The following is a 15,000-nucleotide window of genomic DNA, read 5'->3' on the forward strand; positions in this document are numbered from 1 at the left end:
GGAGGAGCAGGGTAGCCAGAAGTAGTGGAGGAGGAGGAGGGAAAAGAAGATGAGGTGGGGGAGGAGGAAATGAAGGTACATCAAAGTAGGAGGGCAGATTGTTGATTCTACAAGAAAATGTAGGAATATATTCGTCAAACGAGGGAGAGGAAAGGAGAAGAGAAGAGAGGAGAGGAGAGAAGAGGAAGAAAGAGGAGAGGAGAGAGAAGGATGGGATGGGAGAGGAAAGGAGAAGAGAGGAAAAGAAAGGAGAGGAGAAGTAAGGGGAAGAGAGGAAAGGAGAGGAGAAGAGAGGAGAGGAGATAAGACGAGAGGATAGGAGAGGTAAAGAGAGGAGAGTAGAAGAGAGGAGAGCAGAGGCGAGGAGAGGAGAGAAGAGGGGAAGAGAGGAAACCAGAGGTGAGGACAGGTAAGGTGAGAAGAGGAGATGAGAGCAGAGCAGACGAGAGGAGAGGAGAAGAGAGGATTGAAGAAGAGAAGAGAAGAGAAAAAAGAAAAAGAGAGGAGAGGAAAGAAGAGGGGACGACAGGAGAGGAGAGAAGATGAGATGAGAGAAGAGGAGAGGATAGAAGAGGAGAAGAAAGGAGAGAAAAGAAAAAGAGAGGCGAGGAGAGGAGAGGAGAGGAGAAGAGAGGAGAGGAGAGGAGATGAGATGAGAGGAGAGGAGAAGAGAGGATAGATGAGGAGAAAAGAGGAGAGAAAAGAATAAAGAGGCGAAGAAAGGAGAAGAGAGGAGAGGAGAGGAGAAGAGAGGATAGAAGAGGAGAAAAGAGGAGAGAAAAGGAAAAAAGAGACAAAGAGAGGGGAAGAGATGAGAGGAGAGGGGAGGAAAGATGAGGAGAGGTGAGGAGAGGAGAGGAGAGGAGAGGAGAGGAGAGGAGAGGAGAGGAGAGGAGAGGAGAGGAGAGGAGAGGAGAAGAGAGGAGAGAGGTTGTGGGGAGAGGGGAGAGGGGAGGAAGGGTGAGATAGTGAGTTACCATTCTGCGCGATTAAGTTAGACAGTAGCCCCGACGGCGCGAGGACAATAGACAGATCTGTCAGTCAAGATGGAAGAGAGTATTAGCCACAAAAAAAAGAGAAGAAAAAGAGCTGCTCGTATTTCTTTTGTTTTTTCTCGTTAAATTTTCCTTTCTTCTGCATTTGATTGAATAGATCAATTTAAAGCTTTCATGATAGATGTGTGTACTATATGATGTGACAAATATATCATGATACAGAAAGAGAACATATGTTTTCTAATGTTTTAAAGAACACAGAAGAAATTTATAGTAATTGGACGAAACGTGATACTCTAAATTGTAGAGTCAAAAAGAATATGCACAGAAAAGATAGAGAAAATGTGATTAATCACAGATAGAGAAAGCGATCGACTAGTGCTACCACACAGAAAGCTTGATTGATGATAAATTTGCATGAGAGGCATCAAAATATCAAAAATGAGAAGAAAACTTGAGGAACGGCAAGGAATAATCTGAATAGAAATATCCAAAACACTATGGGAGACTATACATTTTCTTATTGAAAATGTCGATGTTTTTATTTTTTTGCTTGATATTAAGGGACTTCTTAACACTTATATGTAATATGACCCGATCAATGATATGAGAAGCCATGATAAACGTCACTCGTTGACACAAGCGTACTCGAGCAGCCACCTATTGAGATTCCACTTTCATTCGCATGAGCGTTGCTGCCCTCGCCCATAAAGCTCTCACATGAAAACCATATGTATGTATGTATATATATGTATATATATATACACACATATATATACATATATATGTATATATATGTATGTATATACATATATATATAGACACATATATGTATATATATATATATACATATATACAAATGAATTTATGCCTTTCCCTTTTTGACTACCTCCTTTGTAAGGGGGAAAAAGCTTTGGTATATGTATGTATGTATATATATATACAACACTGAATGGGTCCCAGTGATTAGAGATACATTTTAACAACCAAAATGCACTTTAATTCTAAGCCATCAAAGGTCAGCATGCTGAAATTGGAATGTGGTACTGCCCAGGACTCGAACCCGGCATTCTCATGACAAGTGCGATAGTGACTTTCCAACTAGGCTATCAAGAGATACTTTTTTGATATCCTAGTTGGAAAGTCACTGTCGCATTTGTCATGAGGATCCCGGGTTCGAGTCATGGACAGTACCACATTTCAATTTTAGTATGCCTTTGATGGCTTAGAATTGAAGTGCATTGTGGTTGTTAAAAGGTATATATATATATGAATATATATATATATATATATATATATATATATATATATATATATATATATATATATATATATATACACATATATATATAAGAGAAGATTTGGAATATGGAATCCATATTGGAAAACTGTAAACATCAGATTCAATTGAAGGGTTTATTTGCCCAAAGTTTCGATTCCTGTCCAGGAATCTTCTCCAGGGGGTATAATGGTTACAAGATTGTGAACTCTTTATATATCGCCGAAATGTTAAACCTGGGAAAGGTTCACCCTCTCAATCACATGTACAAAGCATACCTCATTACAATAATAAATACATTACAATATAAATAAGATATTGTTACTAATTATTTTCTCTTATTCTAATTGGTACTTATATTTCATTTCTATTGTAATGTATTTATTATTATTTATTATATATATGTATATATATATATATATTATATATATATATGTATATATATATACTTGTATATATGTATATCTGTTTAATGTATATAAATATATATATATATATATATTTGTATATATGTATATTTGTATATATGTTTTTAATTATATATATGTATATATATATATATATATATATATATATATATATATATATATATATGTATGTGTGTGCGTGCGTGCGTGCGTGTGTGTGTGTGTGTGTGTGTGTGTGTGTGTGTGTGTGTATGTGTGTGTGTTTATCTATATGTGTGTTTGTGTGTGCGTGCGTGCGTGAGTGTGTGTGTGTGTGTGTGTGTGTGTGTGTGTGTGTGTGTGTGTGTGTGTGTGTGTGTGTGTGTGTGTGTGTGTGTGTGTGTGTGTGTGTGTCTGTCTGTGTGTCTGTGTGTGTGTGTCTGCGTTTGTGCGTGTGTGTGTAAATATCTATATGTATCGTTTTCAGAAAATAAAAAATCAACAAATATATTGTACAAAGCTTAACGAGGAATACAAAGAGTCCTTCATATAGATATTCATTCAATGTTATATAAATGAAGCCGAGAGAAAAGTATTGTATATAAAAATGGAAATGGAAACGATGAAAAGGAATAGAATTGTAAAGTGCACGAATAATTGGAGGAAGAGTAAGGATTCATCAATGGATATCAAAATGATAAACAAAGCAACAAAGGAAGCGATAGGAAAGGATGAAAATACTGGTATGTGTCAAAGATAGACGGTGGTGATGAGATTACTGAAGAAAATAAAGTAAAATTGTCACAAAATTCATAATCAGGAAGGAGTTAGGCCTAAGTAGACAAATATAAAAATCTAAAGTAAATTTTAAAGAGATCAATGGACAAAATAAGGGGAGGATCACAAAGGATTACAAAGGCGGAGCATGCCGACAGGAGATCTTTTGGTCCATATCTATGTCGGATCTAGGAGGTGATCAAAGGAAATCAGAATGAAAAGAAAAATGTATAAGAAAAACAGAGGAGAAAGAAATTCGAAGATAGATTAAACATAATGGCAAGATAAGCTGACAATCACAAAAAACTAATAAGAGACTTGGTTGTGTACCTCCGAAAACAATCAAAATTAATATACAACAGGAAAAATAAACTTGAAAGGAGAAAGAGGAGGAGGAGAATAACGAAGGAACAATTTATAGATAAAAACGAGAAAGACATAGGCAAGCATAAGACAGTACTGAACTAAATGAAGAACAATATAAACAGATCAAGAATCATCACTAAAAGACATATAAAAAGAAGATTCGAGCGCAGAAGTAATAGAAAGGAGTAGATGAAAAATGAGTAAAAGGGAACATAATTGAACGAAAAGAAATTGAAGAAAAGCAATAGATAAAAGATTTGTAAAAGGAAAACAGAAAAAATGAGAAAATAAGAAAAAAAAAGTGGTGAGGAGAAAAGGGAGAAGAGGCAGAAGATGACAAAAGGTAAGGAGAAGAATGATACGTAGGAGAAATTGGAGAACGAGGGGCAAAAGTAGGAAGGGAAGAATAATAAGAAAGAGTAGAAATGGTGGACGGAGTGGGTATAGGAGATAGAGGAGGATGAAATGTTTGCTGTTTGCATATACAGTATATGTATATATATATATATATATATATATATATATATATATATATATATATATATATATATACACATATACATATACATATATATATGCATATATATATATGTGTGTATATATATATATATATATATATATATATATGTGTGTATGTATGTATGTATGTATGTATGTATGTATGTCTGTATACATATAAAGAAATTACGTGTGTTTCTGTATATCACTACAGTTATAAAGTAACGATGGTACACATTATCCTTTTTGAGCTGATTAAAATTAATTCCCTCGTCATGAGTTCCATCCAGTTAGAAAGCCCTTTAATTCCCCTGGACGTCCTCTGTACGTCGTTCTGGGTTGTCTCCCCAGACTCCTTCGTTAATTCCTCTCGGCTACTCTTCGTCTTACCTTGGCCACGTTCCTATGCTCAGCCACGTGCTTCATTTGCAAAAGTCCAGTCCGGTGGCAGCGCAATTTTCTCTTCTCAACGGAGCTCTGCCTGGACCACAAAACCTCTCAGATTTCTTTTCTGATTTCAGTAGAAATTGGGTCTATTCCATGGTTTTCCTGGTAAGTTCAATAACTTAGCACATAACGTTCAATTTAAAGTAGAATGTGAAATTGAAAAGAGACTACCTTTCCTTGACATATTAGTGATCAGATGTCAGAAGGAGAAGAATGATAAGGAAGATAAGTTGTAGAAAGAGGCGCAAAAGCAGAAGGGGACAATGATAAAAAATAGTGGAAAATGTAGAAGAAGTTGGTAAAGGAGGACAATTGTTTACAGAATTCCTACTTATACAGGAGGTTGTGTACACTTATTTAGTAATCATCCAGGTAACATAAAATACAGTGTTGCTTCGGGCCTTTATTTATGAGTCCTCAAAATCTGTAGCCCGGAATTTCTTAACTCTGAAATTGTACATGAACGTATTGAATTACTTAGAGTAGGCTACCCGGTCTGGTTCTTGACAAAAAGACTCAGTGAAGCCAAAGCAAGTTAATACTGAACATCAAACTCCAAGGGTAAATTTGTCTGGGACAGATAAATTTATACTTCCATATAATGATTCCATCCATGCCGGTTCAAAAATATTACCTAGCAAACAAATTAACATCACATTTAGTTACACATACATTTATATATATTTTTATCAACCACAATACACTTTGATTCTAAGCCATTAACGTCGGAAGATCAGCGGAGGCTAACATGCAGAAAATGGTATGTGGTACTGTCAAGGACTCGAACGGATATTACGTGACAAGTGCTTTAGTGACTTACTGATTGCGCCATCAAGACAGTGTTGTACAAATACATGTATTATATATATATATATATATATATATATATATATATATATATACTAATTTATTCAATCGATTCTTTGGTCGTTTCTTCTATTCATTAACTTATGTATGACTTAGGTGAAGGGATTTGCGGCATATTAGGAGTACAGTGTTCTCACAACCGATTGAAATAGTTTGGTGCTTAAAGGAAGAAATTTTCCGATTGCAATGGTACTCTCCGGTAGATCGACCTTTAAAGTCGTTACCCAAATGTGAAGTGCTTCTCTAAGTCGCATAAGGTTGGGTGGTGCTACCAAGAATGAATTTCGTATGGCTTTATCGAGGCAGACTTTGGGCCGTACTGACCCAAAAAGTGATAACGTACAAATAAAACATAGTTTACGGATGGGAAAATACGTACATGGTACCACACTAGAAAATAGAAGAATAGTCATATTTAGTAATAAAATTGTATATATTTTTAAATGGCAATTGAGTATTAAATTGTCATAAGCCATTCAACTTAAACCATCACCCTTGAAATATTTTTACAAGAGAACTAGGCGCATTTATGTAAATATTCCTTGTTTTACCTCTCTTAAAGATTAGTTTATTGTTATATATTTCATGATTACTTGAATACTGTTTTGATTAGATACGAAAGCTGATCCTAATGAAATGAATAAAATTAGTGCAAATCAAAGCAGAACAAGATCCGTCTCCTCAGTACTTGTGATGTGTATCGGGTGAGCTCTCAGGAATTACATATGTCCGTACATACATACATACATACATACATACATACATACATACATACATACATACATACATACATACATACATACATACATACATACATACATACATATACCAAGGCTTTTTCCCCCTTACAAGGGGGGTAGCCAAAAAGAAAAAGGCATAAAATCATTCCCACCCATTCCATCCCTGAATACACTCCACACCCCTCCACCCTCCCTCTTATGTCCGTACCTTGTTGAATTTTATTACTTTCCAAGAAGTTTGTCAACTCTGAATGTGGTTCTTAACTATTATGGGAAAGTGATTAATGTTTTGAGATTCGAGAGATTGATTTCTTTTCTATTTTAAGGGAGTAGAGAGTCGTCCTTCATTGTAAGAAGTAGTAGCTCATGCAAGGGTTTAAATCCCAAACAGTAGCTCATGCAAGGGTTTAAATCCCAAGCAGTAGCTCATGCAAGGGTTTAAATCCCAATGATGTATCCAAAGACTTCATTATTGCTTATGCACATATGATTATATGTCTAACATAAATTTGTTGTTTGTATTTTGCATGATGCTTAAAAGGTTAAACTTGAGTTCATACGAAGTGAAAGGCTTCAATACTTGAGAGATTTATTTGTTAGTCCCCTTCATGAGTCATTGAAAAAAAATTAATGAGTACAAACGATAACCTTCTTTAAGAAAAACAAAACTCTATACATTTCTGCTATAAAATTCCTTCAGAAGAGAAGAGGTCAGTCTATCTTGTAACATGTAATTGGGGAACCGGGTTGTAATTCAGACTCTATTAAGACTACTTATTCATGAGCAATATTCATACAGCTGAGCAACGGACGAACACATCGTAATATAAATTTGTATATAATGGGAAGAGTGCAGTGGAGTTGTCAGAGTCAGGTTATTATGTTTCAGACTAGATAAACCAGCAATTGACACAAATAAAATAGTGAAGTCTACATTTATAATATTTTACAATGTGTATATTTTTGTTTAAGTGTGAAGTGATGTCATGAATAGCAAGGATAAAACATGGATATAAAGCGTCAAGATTGGGTCAGTCTTATATTTCTCTAAAAACTATAGGCTATTCCTTAGATTTATTTTCTACATTTATAATATTGTACATTATACATATATTTTTTCAAGTGTGAAATGATGTCATGAATAGCAAGGAATGGGTCAGTCTTATATTTCTCTAAAAACTATAGGTTTAATCCTTAGATTAATTTTCGTAACTTTGTCATGCGCTATACCAGACGAATTTTTGACAAACCCTTATGTTAGGAAGCATAAATCATTTTAGTGTGACGCCTTTTTCCCGTCTGGTTGATCGGGACAGTCGTAAATTTCATGGAGTAATGATATAAAAGGAGATATTCCCCCCCTTACTCGTTCGAATGAGGCCTTGCATGATTAAACAAAATTACCCTTAATGTAAGTTTTGGAATTGAGAGCTACTCAAGACTTAACTTTTATTTCAATTGCACCAAGTTGCGGAGTAAGTTAACAAATTTTAAGAAAATTATTTATTGGGTCTCATTTTAAGAATGCATTGTTCCAAATACCCCTTACACACAGTAAAATAATCAGAAACCCTCAAATCTACAGGTGGCTTAGTAGTTATGTGATATGTACATTATCTAAATGAAGGATAAGATTTTATTCGCTTTCTTATTAAAACAATGGTATCTTTGAAGATAAGAAGGATGGAGGAGGGCGGAGGGGAGTGGAATATATGGGAAATGGAATGGGTGGGAGTGGTTTCTATGCCTTTTTCTTTTTGGCTACCCACGTGTAGGGGGAAAAAGCCTTTGGTATATATATGTATGTATCTTTGTTTTATGTTTTTGACATCCATATATGATGTTGTTGCTCAGTTTTGTTACTCTGGGTCAAGTTCTTTTGGTGTCTTCAGATTAATTCACATGGGACAGGTATCATTTTAAGATTATGGATATTGCAAACATAAAGAAATCTCCAGCATTCTCAAGATAGAGAAAGAAAGAGTAATAATAGCCAATGTTTCACTTTACATTCATCACAGAGTTATGTACGAATAACTCGTACAAGATCCGAAATAACAATTAAATTCTAAGTGAATATGTTGGGTAGAGGCATGATAATGAGCCGTATTATTATCAGTTTTTATTCTCAGTGACTCTTGATGTACGGAAATTTCATCCATCTGAACAAAGTCGCCTGATTTTAGTAATCATGAATGTCTTGAATGTTGCAACATTTCTCGTGGTTCTAATAAAAACAACCGTGAGCAGACTGTAAAGTGGAAGTTTCTTGCAGATGAACAAATCCATTTGGCTTTATCAGGAAAAAAAAATTGAGTGAGATGCCATTTCCCAGTGGGATAAACGATAGATGCCAGCCTCAGGGCTTTGCACAGACTCCTGGGAAGTGTATTCTGTTGTAAAAGAACTCTCGTAATATTTATATCTCTATAGCCTCGAAACGCATACACGTGTATGCACACAGACACAAACTTAAAAGCAAGTGAAAAATAATCTTAAGATCCATTATATTCAATGCACTATTTCTAACTTTAGGTTAATTTTTTCATATGAAGAAAAGAGGCAAAGTCTAAATAGATTCCTCTTGTGTAATGTCTGTTTATATTAACATTGTATCTTAAGAATGAAATGCAACACTTTTTTGATCCGGTAAACATTTTTGTCGTTTTTCTGTTTAATTCTAATACATATTCCTGTTTATTTTAACATTATATCTTGAGAATGATATGCAAAACTTTGTTTGATCCATTAAACATTTTTGTCGTTTTTTTGTTTAATTCTAATACATATTGTTCTTGCTAATGACATACAATTTTGCTCAACACAAAGGAACTTTTGGTTCAAAATGTATTACGATGATAATCACTATCCTAATCCCATTGAAATCCAGAAATAATTTCATGATTTGTTTTGACTAACACAAATTTAATCTGTTCTAATTACAGTCAATTTTATTCAGCTTAAAAGGAAGTTTTATTTAACATGAATATAAGTACGAAATAAATTTTGAATCCAAAGGCTGACGGTTTCCGTTTTCTCAGTTTAACTTTTATAGAAAACGAAACTTTAGAAACCCCTGACTATACTTTACGATATTTCATGCCATTTTCTTCCTACTTGTTTTGCACGACAAGACTTTAAATCATCTGTTATTAGTGGCTGCTACTTACCCAAGCACTCCAAGCACTTAGACAAGAATGATGGCTTTAGTCGTATTTCCTTGGTTTCTGTCTTTGAGTACCTGTTGCATACATCAATTCAGATCCACAGCAATCTTATCTAAGATAAGCGATTTTTATTCATTATTTATTTATTTATCTCTTATTTATTTATTTATTTATACATTTATTTATTTATTTATTTATTTATTTATTTATTTATTTATTTATATTTATTTATTTATTTATTTATTTATTTATCTGTTTATCTATTTGTTTTTTATTTGTTTATTTTCATGGGGCACAATTAAGATAATGTATTCTCAATGATTATTTTTTATATTATTGAACAATTAATGACAACAAAAATAAAGTGAAAACTATTTAACATACCAATATATATGTAGTAACATCATGGCTTATCAGGTATACTCCTTATATACTACTGAAACTAGTAATGTACAATAGAAAACAAACAAAATATATAATCATAAATTTCTACAGAATTTTCTTTTGATTAGCAGTAAACAATTAAGCATTAGAATCATTTTGAAAAATTACTCTTACTTCAATTTCCCATATACTGGTAATGAAATTGAATACATTCGTTCTGATTACCTATGACACACCATTTATGAATATAGTTTTTGTTCTTCATCCAGTGTATGCTTTACATAACTGTGACGATGTTGTAGCCCTTCGACACACACGCACGCACACACACACACACACGCACACACACACACACACACACACACACACACACACACACACACACACACACACACACACACACACACACACACACACACACACACGCACACATACACGCACACACACACACACACACACACACATACACACACACACACACACACACACACACACACACACGCACACACGCACACACGCACACACACACACACACACACACACACACACACACACACACACACACACACACACACACACACACACACACACACACACACACACACACACACACACACACACACACAAGCACGCACGCACACACACACACACACACACACACACACACACACACACACACACACACACACACACACACACACACACACACACACACACACACACACACACACACACACACACACACACACACACACGCACGCACACACACACACGCGCGCGCGCGCGCATGTACGCACGCACGCACGCATACACACACACGCGCGCGCGCGCGCACACGCATGCACGCACATACGCATGCACACGCTAATTCGAACTACCATGGAGTACAGATGTATCTCCATGACCTTCGGTGTGACAATGGCGTTTCATAGTAGGTGTCTAATTTTACTAGAATTAGTTCCTAGTACTTTTTTAAATCAATAATAGTTAAATAAATTACACAGACACCCTCTCGTTCTTTATTCGTTGCAATTTGAAATCCCTGTTCCTCTCCCCAAATTGTCGCCTGCTTCAGCCATTCTCCTAAAACCTATTTGCAGCGCCATCTACTCCGCAGTGACGTCATGAATTGTTTTTTATTCTTCTTGCATTGTCATTTTGTATAATGAATGGTGATCTTGTCGAATTTACAAGCTATTTAGTATTAAATTCAGAATTTACGGAAATAGAGAAAGAACTACTGATGAAAATACAGGATTAGTATGAAAAGAACACGGAAAAAAGGCGGAGAATAATGATGTTTCAATAGCATATAGAACTCAGAGAGAAAGACAGGAGAATAATGTTTATGATAATCTTCGTTACAGTGATACCCTTAACAGATATTGTTCTGGCTAATGTGAGATACACACACACACACACACACACACACACACACACACACACACACACACACACACACACACACACACACACACACACACACACACGCATTATTTGGTTGAGTTTAAAGTTCCTTGCTGAAAGTTTAAACGGCAATCAATGTCACTCACTGAGTAATAGTAGTTACAAAAAGAGTTTGATGGTTATGATAGACACAGCTACTGTACATCAATTTGTCAGAAGTCTTCGAAAAAAAATTATGCAAACAGACAACAATATCTGGCCTATTGAATAGTAATGATTTAGGGAAGGAGCAGAACTAAATATTTTGTTCAATTTTAATTTAAATCTAAGTTATACTAGATAATAATGAATGATGTCTTGCCGTCTAAATGATAATTCTATTATTGAAAATATGCCCAGGCATAGGATGGTTGTAGCGACATTATGCAAATTCTGTGTTCATGATGCTTTACTATTCGCTCCTTCCTTTCCCTCACCAAGATCTCGATTGAACATCCTCTTTCACAGACATATTGACCTGTCACCTATCAAACCTAATAATAAAAACAATATTAATTTTCTTCATGATTCGTTGCTATGGTAACTAGCTGTCTTTGTTAGGATGGAATACCCACCCAGAAAAAATCATATAAACAAGACAAAAAAGCACACATTGGTATCGTCACCCCGATGGCTCAAGATATATATGTACCTACACGATCACCATCACTACCCATCGGCATAAAATATGAATAGAGATACGGCCCATAAACTTGTAGATGCGTTGGTTAATAGTGCGCAAACCTATTCCTAGGTAATTTTCTTAGAACACTTTTCGTTGAATTATGTCATCTTTTTACTTTCTTTTTCAATGTTTCTATATTCCTCCACTCCCAAGTTCCTGTTTCTCTCTCTTTCTATTTCCAGTTTTCTTCCTTATCTTATTCCCTCTCTTTCCATTTTACACCACTATCTTTTCCTTTTTATACCTTTCTCGCTTTACATATTTCTCTCTCCTTCATCTCCTCTTCTTCTGTTCCTTCTCATTTTCCCCCTTTTCAGTCTTTCTTCATTTATTCCTACCATCCATTTTTTATACCTGTATTCTTCCTTATCAGTATCTCTCTTCTTCCTTTTTTTTGCCCTGATCCTCCGCCAATTTCTCTTTTCTCTTTCTCTCCCCTCCTCCTTATTTCCCTCTGTCTCTTATCTCTCCCCCTCTGCCTATTTTTATCAATCTCCGTCCACGTGTTCTCCAATTCTTATCACAAACACACGAAAATCGTTATCCTCTCTAACCTCCTTTTCTTTCTCTCTCTCTTTCCTACTATTCTTTGTTTTCTCTTTGTTTCTCCTCTTCCGTCTCTTTCTCTTTCACTATCTTTATCTTTTCTTTCTTCACCTTGCTTTTCTTCCTCTCTCCTTCCCTTGCTCTACTCTCCTGATGTCGGAAGACACAAATCCAGTACCTAATCATTCCAAAAGGCAACTTCCTAATACTTCCGACTTTCTATGAGTTCCAGTTTCCAAAGGCTTCCAAGTTCCAAAGGTAAGGTCTTTCAAAAGCTTCCAAGTTTCGAAGGACTACAAACTCAGAACTTTTCAGACATAAGTACATTTCTGACTTGATGAGACTTCTGATCTGAAATTTTCTGAAAACAATTTCACCGGTCTTCCTACCTAAGACACACAAAAGACCTAATTAATTTTGAAAACTAGAATAAAGATTATGATATCTGGAATCTTGCTTGCCACGATAATAGTGGGGCACCTAGGCCATGGCTCACGTTGCGATAAACAAAGTATCAGCGGGGATTAAGCAGTACCCTCAAATGCATGACTTAAAAACATGGTTTTCCCGTCCTGCCATTAAATGAGGAAATTTCAAAGTACTTGTCTTCTGACAAACTTGAACTTTGTCACAGAAGCAGACCCTACGGTTCCATACAAGCCAGACACTATCATTGGCCGTGGTCGATCTCTAGAGCCAAGTATTTTACCCATAAAAAAAAAAGTTTGTATGTCTTCAGGAACATGATCCTCCTGGTACCATCACATGCAGACATTTCCTATTAGCTATAGGTGATCCACACAGTTAATCTTGGCATAACCTTTATAAAAGATGGGAAATTTATTCATTTATTTATCCATTTATTTATTTATTTATTTACTTATTTATTTACTTTATTTACTTATATATTTATTGCCAGCCATGCTACTATATCCAAATGACCCAAATATATCATTCTCATCAGTGATAGAATAGTTTTGCTGTTGCATACCTTCTCATGTAAATGAGACGTTAAATTTGGAAGTGCATAACTCTCAAAGCTATGCATTGGTTACCTTTACAAAAAAATCTCCACACTACTCATCTTTTTCCTCTCATCTGTACTACACCCACGCAGATTAAAAGACCCAAACCTTACGGTTCTGGCTGGAAAACTCTTTCCAGACCCTCTTATGCCTATGCTCGTTTTAGGAATGTCCCCTTCGTGGCTACAGGAAATGGGGTGCCTAATCCTACCCTCCGTCCCGTTTTAGTCACCTTTTATTGTATCAAACCAGTAATGCACTGATTTCGGCCGTAGGTGAACCTCTAGTGTAATGTTTCCCAATCTTTTCGAAATGATTACCCCGAAATTCAGTTTCACAGATATCAATTACCCCATTGAACATATACCCGTTAATATCAGTGTTTTTTTTTTCGCTGTCACCCGATGAACTGCATGGGGTATATGGCCCGCTATTGGCTGTATATATTTAAGGATCCAACACAAATGAGTGCAGTGATATATATGTAATTGGAGAGAGTTAAAGTGATTGACTTGGTCAGGCTACCTCTTCTCACACAGAACATCAATACCTCAAAACTATGGGTCCATTACACCACTGGGGTAATTTAACCCGGGGTTGGGAAACACTGAGTCTAGTGGTATGGGTTACTATTTTGAAGCCCCACCACTAAAATATCAAAGTACTCTGATTGTCCTGAAATTTGTGACCGTACTGGTCACATAGAAAAGGACACTGTCTAACTCTATGACTTAACTGATTGTCAAGATTTCCTTCTGTGATATCAAGTTAGGATGGATGTGTGATTAGAATTAATTTTTTTATATTTTCCATCATTTTAAGCAAATATTTTACTTTTTCCTGAAAAGAGGTTTAAAATACGTTTGAGGTAAAGTGTCTGAGAAGTTTGGTGGGGGTTAAAAGAATGAATAAATTATTTTATTTTTTTCCTTAAAGAAGTTTAAATGTGTTTAAGGTAAAGTATCCGAGAAGTCTGGTGGGTGTTAAAAGAATGTATAAAGTGATAAATGAGGAGAGATATGATAGAAAGAAAGCTGGTAGATAGGGTTGATTGAAGATTATTGCGTTAGTTTGAGGACACGAATTTAAATGAGTGGAGAAAGATAAACAAATATAATGTGAAAAGCAAAGGTGGATGGAGTGAACTCGAGGGTATGACCGAGGATGAGGTAGATGGATGGGTTGGAATGTGCTTTGAGCAAGAGGAAAATGTTTGTTGATCATGGAAGAGGAAAGGCAGGGGACAGGTGTGAGTGGGGAATGATTGTGGACTGATGACAGCCTGAGGACCTCCGAGGATATGAAGGGGCCATACTGTGGATGTCCTGTGTCTTCCTGCATTCCTTATAAAAAACACAGGACATAGTGATGATCCTTTATTCATAAGGAGCT

The sequence above is a fragment of the Oratosquilla oratoria genome, chromosome 14, assembly GCF_046742065.1.
Source record: "Oratosquilla oratoria isolate Oo_2021 chromosome 14, ASM4674206v1, whole genome shotgun sequence".
Taxonomy (NCBI): Eukaryota; Metazoa; Arthropoda; class Malacostraca; order Stomatopoda; family Squillidae; genus Oratosquilla; species Oratosquilla oratoria.